At 45.0% G+C, this 13,248-nt stretch overlaps 1 protein-coding gene across 2 annotated transcripts in view; it reads left to right on the forward strand.

The window, feature by feature from the left end:
• The first annotated feature begins 13,033 nt into the window (after nt 1–13,033).
• Nucleotides 13,034–13,248, forward strand: part of Kif14 (kinesin family member 14) — a 63,530-nt gene continuing 63,315 nt past the window's right edge. Inside the window, exon 1 of one of the 2 annotated variants that reach the window (XM_087581220.1) lies at nt 13,034–13,166. The gene's annotated coding sequence lies outside the window, so the exon portion shown is untranslated. The remainder of the gene's footprint in view (nt 13,167–13,248) is intronic. The other variant, XM_087581219.1, reaches the window with a different exon arrangement.

The following is a 13,248-nucleotide window of genomic DNA, read 5'->3' on the forward strand; positions in this document are numbered from 1 at the left end:
ACGCAAGACCACGCAGCTAAGTGCAGCAGGAATCCAGACCCAGGCAACACCCTTCAGTCTCCCTTTTCTTTTTCAGAACTTTGTAGACCATGTTGGCCTTGACCCTCTGTCTACTGGAAAGAGCGTCACTCTTAATGTATACTGCAGAGAAGAGAGGCCACTCACCCAGGCAGAAAGAGAGTGCCAGGTTCCCTGGAGCTAGAGTGGTGGCCAGCCACCTGACCTGGGTATTGGAACCGAACAGTATGCCAGTGTAAGCTCAGAGCCGACAGCGTTCTTCAATGCTGAGCTCTCTATCTTTCTGTTCAGTGGTCTCCTCAGTGTCACCCAGGCGGTCACCTCCCCTTCTTCAGCCTCACTTCTACCCCTCAGGCCAATCGGGTTACTCATTGTACTGCATCGGTTTCTTATCTGGTCTCCCTGCCCTGGTGGCTGTACACCACACACACACACACACACACACACACACACACAAGGTCACACACATGTCTCACACACATACATACATGTCACACACATACATGTCACACACATACACAACCATACACACTCACACATACATATACATGACACACACATCACACACATATATAGCACACATATACACACTCATATACACACACATACACACACTCACACATACACACACATATACACACATGTGTGTGTCTGTGTGTGTATTTCTTATACTTTCATATAATTGTCCGCTCATTTCCTCAAAGCTTGTCTTTATCTGGAATTCTGTCATTAAACGAATTCTACCATTGTGGTCAAACATAGACACAGGTGGCTGCAGCTGAGCCTGGCTTAAATGCTCTATTTGTGACACCAGAAATCAAAACATCAGCCTACAGCAACAGGCCACTTCCAGCAATGTCACCCGGCCACCAGCTATGATGGAAAGCAGGAGAACTCTGTTTGATAAGAGGTATATAAGTCGGAGGAGGGTCACACAGGCACACACACACACACACACACACACACACACACACACACACACACACACACACAGTGTAGGGAGAGAACACCCACACCACTGCCTCAGACATTCCTCAAAGAAAACCTCCGAAAACCTCCATTCTTCCTAGAAATGGAAACAGAAATGAAACGCCAACCAGGGCCGACACCCATGTATAACAGGGTAGGAGGCTGGACTTAGGAGACAACCATCTGACTGTGAAAACTGTCTCCCTCCTCAGCACTCTAAGTCACAGAGTAGAAGGAGCCCAGGAAGTGTCCTCGGGAGGGGCTGGGTTCAGCCCCCACCCTCAGCTCACAGCAATCCCTCAGAGGAGCAGATCCTGCCCTCTCTGTGCAGGGCTAGCCATCCCATACTAGCGCCTTTCACACGGCGAGAATGGCATTCATTGTGTCCTCTGGGAGGAAGCTAAGCTTACAGATGAAGCTCTGATGAGAGTATCGGTTGCTTTGCTCCTGGAATGGGCTGGATCACTAGAGAGTTAAACAGTTTAGGAAGATGAGCTGAGGGGAGGTTAATGAAACTCTGCCTCACAAAAAGAATGGTCATGCACTACTAGGGTAGACTCCACAGTACATTTAAATGGTGTTCTAATAGGAACTGCAGAAAATAGTGAGGAAGGAGCCCTGGGGCTAGGTGATAATACCTGGCAATGAGGGAGATGATGGCTCCCCGTCAATGGGTACATTTAGCACTGTGTGCACTCCCAGACTTGCTACCCAGAAACAGCATCCAGCTAAGGAGGAAGCAAGAGATAAAAGGAGGGATCGATTGCCCTGGGGCTCAGAAACACAGCGTAATCATCCATTTGTTTGTGTATTTGATCGTTTATTGAGACAAGATCTCCCTCGATCTCCCTCTGTAGCACAGACATGCTTCTGACTCACTGTGTAGTAGCTCAGGTTGATCAGATGTCAACCCCTCCTGCCTCTGCCTGTCCAGCCAGCATTAGAGGGTTGTGCCCCATGCCTGGCCACAGTATTCTGCATGCCCTTCCCCTTCCTGATTGCAGTACAGAGAAGCATTCTTTGGCTTCAGGCTCATGGATACTGACTGCACAGAGACCCTATAGTTCTTTTGATGCTCTGTCGTCACCCTTTCAAATTTGTCCCTTGTCACTGGTGTATGTTTTGGTATAAGGCTTTTGGATTAATTACAGGGAGAGGGCAAGGGGTTTAGACTGAGACTATCAGGAAGTAGAGAGTCTCAGACATCCCAGCCTGGCTTCAAACTCACTATCCAGCAAAGGAGGACCTTGAACTCTGATCCTCTTGCCTCCGAGTCCCATGTTTGGGCTTACAGGCATATGTCTCCATGTCTGGTTTTGGCTGGGCCTGGGGTAATTCTGAACTTAACATTAACTTGATCCAAGCCAGGTGTCTGAGATCTAATTGTGGTAAAGCCATGATGGACTCTAACATCCTGCTGTCTGAAGTAACTTTAAACCACAGACAGGCCTCCACCAGCTGAGGCCATTGAAAGCCTGAACAGAGGGGCAGGACAACCGAGAGGTATGAGTCCGAGGGGCATTAAAATCAGGAATTCTGCCTCTTGACCTGTCTTACGATTGGCTACATACACTTTGAACCCATGACCCAAGATGGGGCTTTTATTTCATATGCTACAAGAGGAGGAAGAGGAGGAGGAGAAGGGGGAGGAGGAAGAAGAAGAGGAGAAGGGGGAGGAGGAAGAGGAGGAGGGGAAGGGGGAGGAGGAGGAGGAAATGCGTGTTGATGATGCATCGAGATGATAGTTCTCATCTATTGGATTAAATTATGTTTCGAACAGACGGCTTTCTTTTTTTTTCTCTCAACGCAGATGCTATGAACTTGTAGCGCCTGTTTTCATGGACGGTCTTGTTCTATACTTTCAAAGAATGGGAACATCGAGCTCTCCTCTCCTGAACTTGGGGGATGCGGTGAGGATCGTATCTGGTAAGCCAAACGTTTGTTCCATTTTCCTTTCTCTGGGACTCCTCGGGCCCAGCTGTTGGTCAGTGTGGCAGTCTGAGGTCAGCGAGCACTTGGGCCACTTAATAACTTCCAAGAAGCACAGCTGGGCGAGCTGGAGGACACAGTGAAGAGACCGATTCTTCGGCTGCACCGTATGAACTGAGAGAAACCCACGCAGTTCATCTCAACCTACACCACGGCTTCTGAAGACGCCGTTCACCATCCAAGACACAAGTGTCATCCCGTATTCATCTTTGTGTGCTGGAGGAAAGCGAGAGTAGGAGGGCAGGGAGAACACAGAGCTCTCTATTGAGCCTCACTCTGTGCCATGGGGACTTCTTTCTTGTCTGGGTGAGTCAGAGAACTGACTATGGTCTAGATTAAATAATAAATAAATAAATAAATAAATAAATTAATTAATTAATAATAAACCTTCTGTAAATGGGAAAGGCTTATGGGTGTATGTGGAGCTATTCGCCAAGCTGGAAGTTTGTAAGAAACATTCTTGTTTTCCCCTCTGCAAAAGCTGACACGATGCCCAATTCTCGCCACGCAGGTGGCTTCGCACTTGGCAGCTGTCCTTTTATAACCACTAGTGGGAGGGGAAATTACTGGACAGAGTCCCTTTCACGCTGTTTCTTAAGTCAGAAAATAGACATATGAACATCCAGTTCAAACCACGATTATAAACATAATAAGGTGTGTGTCGCTGCACATGCTTCCCGACATCCGAGGCGAGGAGTTTTACCAAGAAAGAAATTAGATCACAAACTATTCAGGGGACAGCTGAACGGTTTGCACATGTTTTGTGCCCTTACTGAAATCATCTGAGGCTTCCTTCTACATCTGTTGGCCAGGGAAGTGACTCAAGGTGTGTCCCTTCGTCACTGGAGCCAGCAGATGGTGACACTTCTAGTGATCAGCACCATCTTCAGCAGAATGTCAGGCATGGTCCTGGACATGCTTGAAAAGCATGGGAGGAAGAAGGTGTCTGCTGAAAGCTCTCAGCTGGTCCTTAGAAACAGGTGCTCGGGGTGGGAGAGATGGCTCAGGGGGTAAAGACACTTGCAGCCATGCGAGGTGGTGCTGTGTTCCCCAGGTCCAAGGACAGATCTGATTCCACAAAGTCATCCTTTGATCTCCACACACACATACATGGAGATCCCCCACCATCAATGTGTACACAAATATGCACAAAGAACAAAATTTTAAAAAACTAAAAAAAAAAAAAATCAAAAAGCAAGTCTTCCTATGCGACCTCATTGAAGACTCAGATGTTGCCCACTAAGCTTTGCGGCTAACCATACTTTTAAAACCTTACTAATTGGGTGGATGGCGGCGGCGGTGGCGCATGCCTTTACTCAGGAGGTATGGGCAGGTGGATCTCTGAGTTCGAGGCCAGCCTGGTCTCCAGAGCAAGTTCCAGGACAGCAGCTGGGGTTATATAGAAAAAAAAAAATCCTGTCTTGAAAACCAACTGTCAGTCACACAGACATCAACAAAGGGAGGTGTACGGGGAGGGGAAACTGTGGTTGGGATGTAATGTGTAAGAGAAGAATAAATTTTAAAAATACATATACATCTTACTAATGACCCCTAAGATAAAATGAGCATAATTCAGAGAGCAAAAGAGCATTCTGTAACATTTACTAATCCCCGAGTTCTTTTATTTATGTCTTTAAAAGGATTACTGCCTGACATAATTGCTTCTTTTAAAAAAAATCCCGGGCTGGAGAGATGGCTCAGTGGTTAAGAGCACCGACTGCTCTTCCAAAGGTCCTGAGTTCAAATCCCAGCAACCACATGGTGGCTTGCAACCATCTGTAATGAGATCTGATGCCCTTTTCTGGTGTGTCTGAAGATAGCTACAATGTATATAATAAATAAAGATGTTTTAAAAAAAAAAATCCCTGGGAGTCCTGCTAAATGACTTAGATTGCCTCACTAAGAAATCACAGCTGAACTCACAAAGACCTCATTAAACTGGATGTGGTGGTACCCGCTCGTAATGCCAACATTAGGGGAGCTGAGACAGGGGAATTGCCACAAGTTCTGACCAGCCTGGGCTGCAGAGGTGAGACCCTGTCTCAGAAAACAAAAACAAAACAAAACCTTCATCCACCAGACCAGATCAAAAAGGACAAGTGCGTAATAGCAAACCACTGGAAGCTGCCACAGCACTAGAAAACACCCCTAACCATTTTCAACGCATCTTTACGAACATCGGTTTGATGTTTGCACAGGAACCTGAGATCCAGAAAGTCTATGAAAACATCTGTTCCAGGCAGGGACGAGGAATAGAGAATGGCAGTTGGTGTCCCAGTTAATAGGCTTAAGGTACCAGGTGAGCACTTTGTGTAGCAGCTCGGCCTCTTGCATCAGTAAGGCAATGTTATCAAAATCACCTACCTCGCCCCGGGCTGCCGGGTGACTTTTGGCAGGGCGTCAGGAAGGGACTGGACTCCCCCCCACTACCGTGGTCATTAATCCAAGTGTGTGTTTTCTACGTAAGGGGACTGTAGTAAGAAGGCTCACTGTAGACCAGGCCTCAGTCTGCACGCAGCCCAGGCTTGTCAGAACTCGTAGCAATTCCCCTGTTTCAGCTTCCCAAATGTTGGCATTATGAGCGCGTACTACCACACCCAGTTTAATGAGGTCTTTGTGAGTGAATTCAGCTGTGGTTTCTTAATGAGGCCATATAAATCATTTAGCAGGACTCCCAGGGATTTTAAAGAAGCAATTAGGTGAGGCAGCAATCCTGTTTAGAAGTGCTCAGCACCTCCAGAAGCTGCGGCGCTCATCGGGGCCTTCCCTTTGACCGTAGGACCTAAGGGTGGAATCCATCATCCAAGTGCACCTTCTGTGATAGGCTAGAAAGCAGAGTAAGTACAGATACCTACAAGCGGGGAAATGCTTCTGGCATTTTAATAAGTTAAAAATTGTGCCTGGGCTTGATGGCCCAATCCACAATCCCAGTACTCAGGAGGCTGAAGCAGAAAGATCTTGAGTTACAAATCAGCCTAGGAAGCACAGTGAGTTCAAGGTCGGCTTAAACCGCAGAGGGAGACCCTGTTTCAAAAAGGCAAGGGCTGTCTATGCAGCTTTGGGGTAGAGCCCGGGAATAGCATGAGCAATGACTTTCACTTGATCTCCAACACTGAAAATAAAACTGTGAAATGGACTCAATTATGACAGATTGGTGTCTTAATAGAGGAAGGCAAACTACTCTAGGTTCCAGGGTGGCTCCGCCGCTAGGCTCCACGGTTTCTTTCAGTTTGGCGCCCTCTAGTGGAGTATTTGAAAAGTTACTTCCTTTTATTTTGGTGCTCTATGCAGAGTTTTGTCTACTTGGTTGAGACAGGGTGGGCCTAGATCAGGCTGGCCTTGAACTTTACAGAAATCTCCCGCACCTCTTTCCGGAGTGCTGCGATTACAGGAGTGCTCGACCATGCCTGTGTGGATAGGTTTTGCCTAAGTTCAAAGAGTTCATCTGTTTGTCAACCCAGTTTCTAAAACCTGTCTGGCCTTAGCGGAAGTCTTTGCAGGGAGGACAGAGGTAGGGTGAGTAATAACTGCTACCTGACAACCAAGGAGCACATTCAGATGCTGTACTCAAAACACTGTGCCAGTTCCAAATGGCTGAAATAAAATGCAAGCTGAGTGTCAAGAGCAATTGCACTGGAGGAAATGAGGGTGGGGGTGGGGTGAGGTCATGGGTCTGCTGAGTTTAATTTATCCTGTAAATCATGGAATTTGTATTAGTTAGACTGGGATGCATATATATGTGCGCCCGTGTGTGTGTGTGTGTGTGTGTGTGTGCATGTAAAGAAAACTTACTTTAGAGACTTTTGGAAATCAGATAGGTAGCTGGCCGTGGTGGTGCACGTCTTTAATCCCAGCACTTGGGAGGCAGAGGCAGGAGCACCTCTGTGAGTTCAAGGCCAGCCTAGTGTACAAATCAAGTTCAGGACAGCCAGGGTTGGTTACAATGAGAAACCCTGTCTTGGAAAAAAAAAAACAAAACAAAACAGACATGTGCTTTTATGTTTTTAAAAGCTCAGGAAATAGGTTGTTGAGGATTCAACACAGATCTTCCTGTCACAAGAGATCCCGGTCCCTTCTACCATCCTTTCATCCCTAGGGTGTGGCCTTTAACCAGTCACTGCATCCTCATATCCAAATGCACACCTTCTCAAGCAGTTTAAACTCAATTCTAGAAAATAAAAAAATCCAACTTCAGGGGTTGGGGATTTAGCTCAGTGGTAGAGTGCTTGCCTAGCAAGTGCAAGGCCCTGGGTTCGGTCCTCAGCTCCAAAAAAAAAGAAAAAAGAAAAAAAAATCCAACTTCAAAGCTTTGGTCCCTGAGTCCTCCATCTCATTTGCTGAGGACAATGACACGAGCCCTTGGTAGAGGCGTAGGAGGCCAGGACCTGAGGAGACACTTCAGAAACAGCAGAGCAAATCACTACATGCCGCAGAGGTCATCACAGTGGGCAGAGTTGACCGGAGCTAGTGGTACAGCTCTGGAGACATTAATGGTGTGGATCTTTGGTTTTGTAGAGCAGAACCCCGACAATGCTGAAGTTCTCAGAGAACTTTGCCCCTCTTTCCCCTCAATGACAGGATCATGGTGGAACAGAAGTTAGTTAGCCCTGGCATGATGGAAAATAGAGAAGGTGCCGTAGTTAGGGTTTTATTGTTATGAACCATGCTGAGACACCATAACCAAGGCAACTCATCTGAAGGAAAACATTTCACTAGGGCTGGCTTACAGTTCAGAAGCTTAGTCCATTATTGTCATGGTGGGAGGCAGTGTTATGCAGGCAGAAATGTTGCTGGAAAGGTAGCTGAGGGTTTTATAACTGCACTGGCAGGCAGCAGGAAGAGCAGGTGAAACACGTTGGGCCCAGCACAAGCATCTGAGACTTCAAAGCCCGCCCCCAGTGACACATTTCCTCTAGCGACACCACACCTACTTGAATAAGGCCACACCTCCTAATGGTGCCACTCACTATGGGCCCATGGGAGCCATTTTCTTTCAAACCACCACAGAAGGCTTTCCAGAAACTTGAAGAGAGCAGTGTCCTGTGCTTGTCCTTATCATGTCCTTGACCCAAATACATACCTCAAGGTTAGCATCCATGATGACAGCTGAGGACAGCATCTTGGTGTTCCTGGAAAATGTCTCAGATTTGTACCCATTTCACCTCAGTTTCTCTCTATTAACTCTGTGTTTTTGCCCACTTGGATCCCAATCGCTTGAGGCCCAGTACCCTCCGCCTGCCTCTTGGTTGCAACGGCAGGCTTCGCTTCTCAGTGTTCCGTTTAGGACCTTGGCTTGTGTTCTCTTGTCTAGATTGAACCCCCTTCACATGCCAAGCCTCTCCCACATTCGTCCAAAGTGTCCCGTTATCTCTAGGCCTGGGTACCTCTCCCTAAAGAAAGCTTGGTCATGAGGTAATAAAGACACAGCTGGTGCAGCTGGAAACCGGCTTACAGTTTTCATAGGAGAGATGTCAAAGACAGAGGGAAGGCTGGAAGAACTGATGTGGGAGGTCCCTGGGGAGATGGAGACAGGACCTTGGTACAGGATGGCCCCATGGACAGGGCACGGGCACTTGTGTCTCTGAGGGGAGGACTAGCTAAGGACTTCAAGAAAGGCTACTTTGCAGCTGGGGTAGAAAGCTAAGAAAAATGTATTAGTGGAGTTATTGTAGCATCTGGAGATGGACTGGTTGGTTTAGTTGTTGATAGGCTCTTATGCTCCGTGCAATAAAGTTCATGTATGTTATCCATTTAATTTAATTCTCAAAAATATCTAAGAATTTACTGTATACAATCAAAACATGTAACTATCTTCAGATTCATGAAAGCATCATATTTTTAAAAAATATATCATGCATGTCTTGCAATTTGATTTATCACTGACTCTTATTGACATTATATCTACTAATTTAAGTATGGTGATGCACACCTAGAATACCAAAACTCAAGAGGTTGAGGGCAGGAGAAGTATGAATTCAAAGGACTATCACATATAAATAAAATATAACATATAATATATGAATTATTAAATATACATATTACATACAAATATATGTGATGTATTTTACCTATAATGTACATAATTATGTATAATTATATATTATACTTATTAGCATTATATATGATATTATGTAAGCTATGCAAATATATTAATTATATACAGTATATTGTATATTTGATACATATATGTATATATAGTTGTATAATATATGATACAATATACAATATTATATACATTATGTATCACATATATTGTACATTATATATTATTTATTATATCATATAGCATATATATTAATATTTTATAAATATGTTATATATTTCTCATGCATATATTATATCCATACATATTACACAATATATGGACATATACACATAGTGAATAATATGTATATATTATGTGTAATACATATATACATTATGTGAGCATAAAAAGCGTTGACTTTACATATGCCACCACTGCTTGAAGGTGCCTGCTGCCTGCACACCAGTCCACTTAGGTCTTAGACACTGACTGTTGACAGCCACTCTTGACAAAGCACCTAAAAGCACAAACACTTCCCTGGTGAGTACCGATGAGCGTGAACTAGTTTATAAACGTTCCATCTTCACAAGATTATTCCAGGCTTTATTTGCAGGGTTGGTGGTTCCGTGGGCCGCAGCAGCACTGGCAGGAAAGGCATCTGCAGGGAGACATCCTGAAGGAGGCAAGTCCTCACATCTTATCCAGCACAAACGCCGGGGAGGAACGCCATCAATTCCCAGGTTTCCTGCTGAACTGACAAGCGTGGGCGGCTGGGCAGCTGGGCGCCAAACATGGCGTGAAGTCGTGGGGACAGTGGAAAAGTGAATATGATGAGGCCATGTGGCAATTCACACCCAAGAGGAAGACCGCCACTAGCTATGGTGGACAGCCCGAATACTTCTAGTTTGTGTTTTTCTTGGCTACCAGACCGATCCTTCTAGAAATATGTGGGAGGAGCGTCCTAACCACCTGCTCACAGCTTCCCAACCTTCCCCCTCTTCCTGTGGCTCTCCAGGTTCCCGTATTCCTTACTCCTCTCCCAGTCTAGTCGGACTGCAGAACTCTAATCAAACTTGAAAACACAAGAGCCTTGTAAACAGCTACTCTGTAGGTCACAGCGAAAATATCCCTCTAACCTGCCGGGGTCTTTGGATATTGGAGAACTGTGTCATGTCCCCAAATCAGGTGGGAGAACCCCGGCTTGAGGTGAGTCAGGAAGTTTCAACTGGTTTATCCTACCCACCTTGTACTGGTCAAATATTTCATTTTTTTCACCTTCGAAGAAACATGCACCTGGCAGTATTTTCTTCTTCTCTTTTAACAGACCATAACGAGTCCATTACAGAAGGACTGAACGATTTCTCATTGCTTATTTCCAGGGCTTAAGATCATAACCCTCATATCTCATAAATATGTCATCATCATTAGAAAGCCCCCAAATGCACTACTGGCCTTGAATATGGGTTTTAGCAATTTAGAGAGTTACACTGGGCCCTACGATTTAAGAGCTAACATTTGGTGAGCATTAATCCTATACAGGGCTCTATGCTAAGCATACATAAACTGACTTAATCCTCATTATGACTCTTTAGGATGGGTCCAGTCCTCATCTGCAATTTCCAGATGAAGAGCCTGAGTCACTCAGAGGCTAAGTGGGTGCCCTGCTAGCTGGCTCGGGACAGGATCTTTAGGGAAAAGGGCTGCCTCAGTGAAAAGGCCGAAGTGTCCAAGTCTGTCTCGTCTAAGCTAGAGGTGTGTGCAGGCAGGCCCTGAAGCATGTAATCCTGTAGAATTAGATCAGGGGTTTCAAACGTAAAGAGAGGAAAGTGGAAGTGTCGCTAGTGTTCTGAGGATTTCCTGTTAGTCACCAGAGCCCCAAGACCCTTCTGCAGGTCAAGCTCACACACGTGTGGAACATTTACCCATCACGGCTTACCAGCTTGTTCCTATTTCATGTTTAATTACTGTGTAACTTTTGAGGATTTTTTTTTCCTTTTTGAGACAAGATCCTACTCTTGCCCTGAAATTCACTATCCTGACTGCAAACTTGTAGCAACTCTCCTGCCTCCATCTAAATCCTGTGATTATAGGACCACCACACCCAAATCAATTACTATGTAGCTTAAGTGAGCACAATCCCTATGATTCAATTTGTTATGTTTTTCCTCATCTTTCAAGGTTTCATAGCGTCCTACTGTGAATGGGATGTTAGACTTTGCCAAGTTTTGACCCATTGAAGATAGGAAATATTCCTGTGAACTTCTTCAGAATAAGTTGCTTTCATATAATTACTAGGTCTGCATATTTATTGTTTTATGGATTGGAAGGGTTTGTTGATAAATATTTACTGGGCACTTAATTTATTTCAGGCCATATACGGAGCACTAGAGAGACACTGACTGACCAGACACGACCTCTGACCTCGAGAAACCTGCCAGTTTACACCTTGAATTTTCATATAAAATTATCAGCCCCAAAATTTAAAAAGAATTTCTTCACACACAGCTATTTTTTAATATCTGAGTTGTTTGCATTCTGTTTTATGTATATTGTGTGAATGAAGCATCTTTACCCAGGTTATCTATCACAAAATTATTATCATAAATTGAGATTTTTATTTATCTGTCATATTTCCTTAGTTATCTTAGACTTCTATGTTTTGAGTTATATTTGATTTTTTAAAAAAAATTCTCATGTTATTCGAGTTTACTAATCTTTTCTCTTGTCACACCACTTGCTGCTAACTGAATGAGTATTTTCTCAGTAGATCTGATAAACCATATTTTTGAGGGGGGGTGAATTTCCCTATAAGTAGATTTTAAGATTTTTAGGAGTTTAAGAATGAGGGCTGGATAGATGACCCAGTGGCTTAAGAGCACTTATTGCTTGTTCTTCCAGAGGACTTGGGTTCAGTTCTTAGTGCCCACAAGGTGTCTTACAATCGTCTGAAACTCCAGTTCCATGGGTCCCCAAAACACTCTTCTATGGACACTAGGAAAACGCACACAGTGTACAGACATAAATGCAAGCAAAACACACATATACATACATAAAACAGAAAGAAATTGTCAAGGAATAAAAATATCTTAAAAACTGACTACTTTATTGTGCAATTTTTTGTATAGTCAAAGCTACTTCTGGTTTCCTTTTCTCGCTTATTGAATATATTTCTATTATCTCCATACTGTTAATTTGGAAAAATATTTGGCTAAAATCATTCTGTTGAGCTGGTTGTTTTAGTAATTACCATTTTTAAAGCTTCGAAATGTTATTGTAACCTTTACCGCAACAACTTTGGACTTCCAGCCATACCACTTGCTACTTACTGGTCTGCCCATTCACAAGTTTATTAACAGACTGGCATAACATTAATACTTCATTTAAAAAAATCAGAGTTAAGGGGGTTGGGGATTTAGCTCAGTGGTAGAGCGCTTGCCTAGGAAGCACAAGGCCCTGGGTTCGGTCCCCAGCTCCGAAAAAAAGAACCAAAAAAAAAAAAAAAAAAATCAGAGTTAAAAAAAAAACACTAGGGTTGGGGATTTAGCTTAGCGGTAGAGCGCTTGCCTAGCAGGCGCAAGGCCCTGGGTTCGATCCCCAGCTCCGGAAAAAAGAAAACAAAAACAAAAACAAAAACACTAATTCATCTAATTACTTAGTTCACGACATCTTGCAACGACTTGAGTCAGGAATACAGAGTGCTATTATAATTAACGAGGGGCACATGGCCATTCACAATAAATCTTCGAGTAAAGCGTGGGATAGGTGAGTCACTGTCCTTTCTCCTTTAAACCCTTCAGGTGAGTGAGTGCCCGCCCCTTTTGGTGGTACCTCCCAACTCCGAGCTCTAAGCTTCAATTCCGCTCAGAGGAGGGGCGGGCCGTCACCTAGGAGATGGGGCGGGGCGTGTCTCGCGGTAGAAGCTGCGCTTCCGGGGGTGGGAGGGAGTGAAGGCGCGGCACTTGACGCTATACTCAGCGACCAATCGGGAAGCAAGGCGCGCATTCAAATTGCTGCAGCCGCGGGAGCCTGCTCAGTGAGCCCTGAGTACTGAGGGTTTGAGGAGAGGTAAACCTCTCCGAGCTGAGGTTCGAGCTGAGGTTCTGTGGTTGCTCGTCCAGAGAGCCGGTAGGCTGAGAGCGCTGCGGTGTTCGCCCAGCATACCCGGGTGCGCGGGCGGGTGGTGCGGCTCGGTCCCCTAAAGTCCGAAGGTCTCGGGAGGGGGCGCGGGGCCTCTGCTCCGTCCCATC

This window comes from Rattus norvegicus, chromosome 13 (assembly GCF_021556685.1).
Source record: "Rattus norvegicus strain SHRSP/BbbUtx chromosome 13, alternate assembly SHRSP_T2T, whole genome shotgun sequence".
Taxonomy (NCBI): Eukaryota; Metazoa; Chordata; class Mammalia; order Rodentia; family Muridae; genus Rattus; species Rattus norvegicus.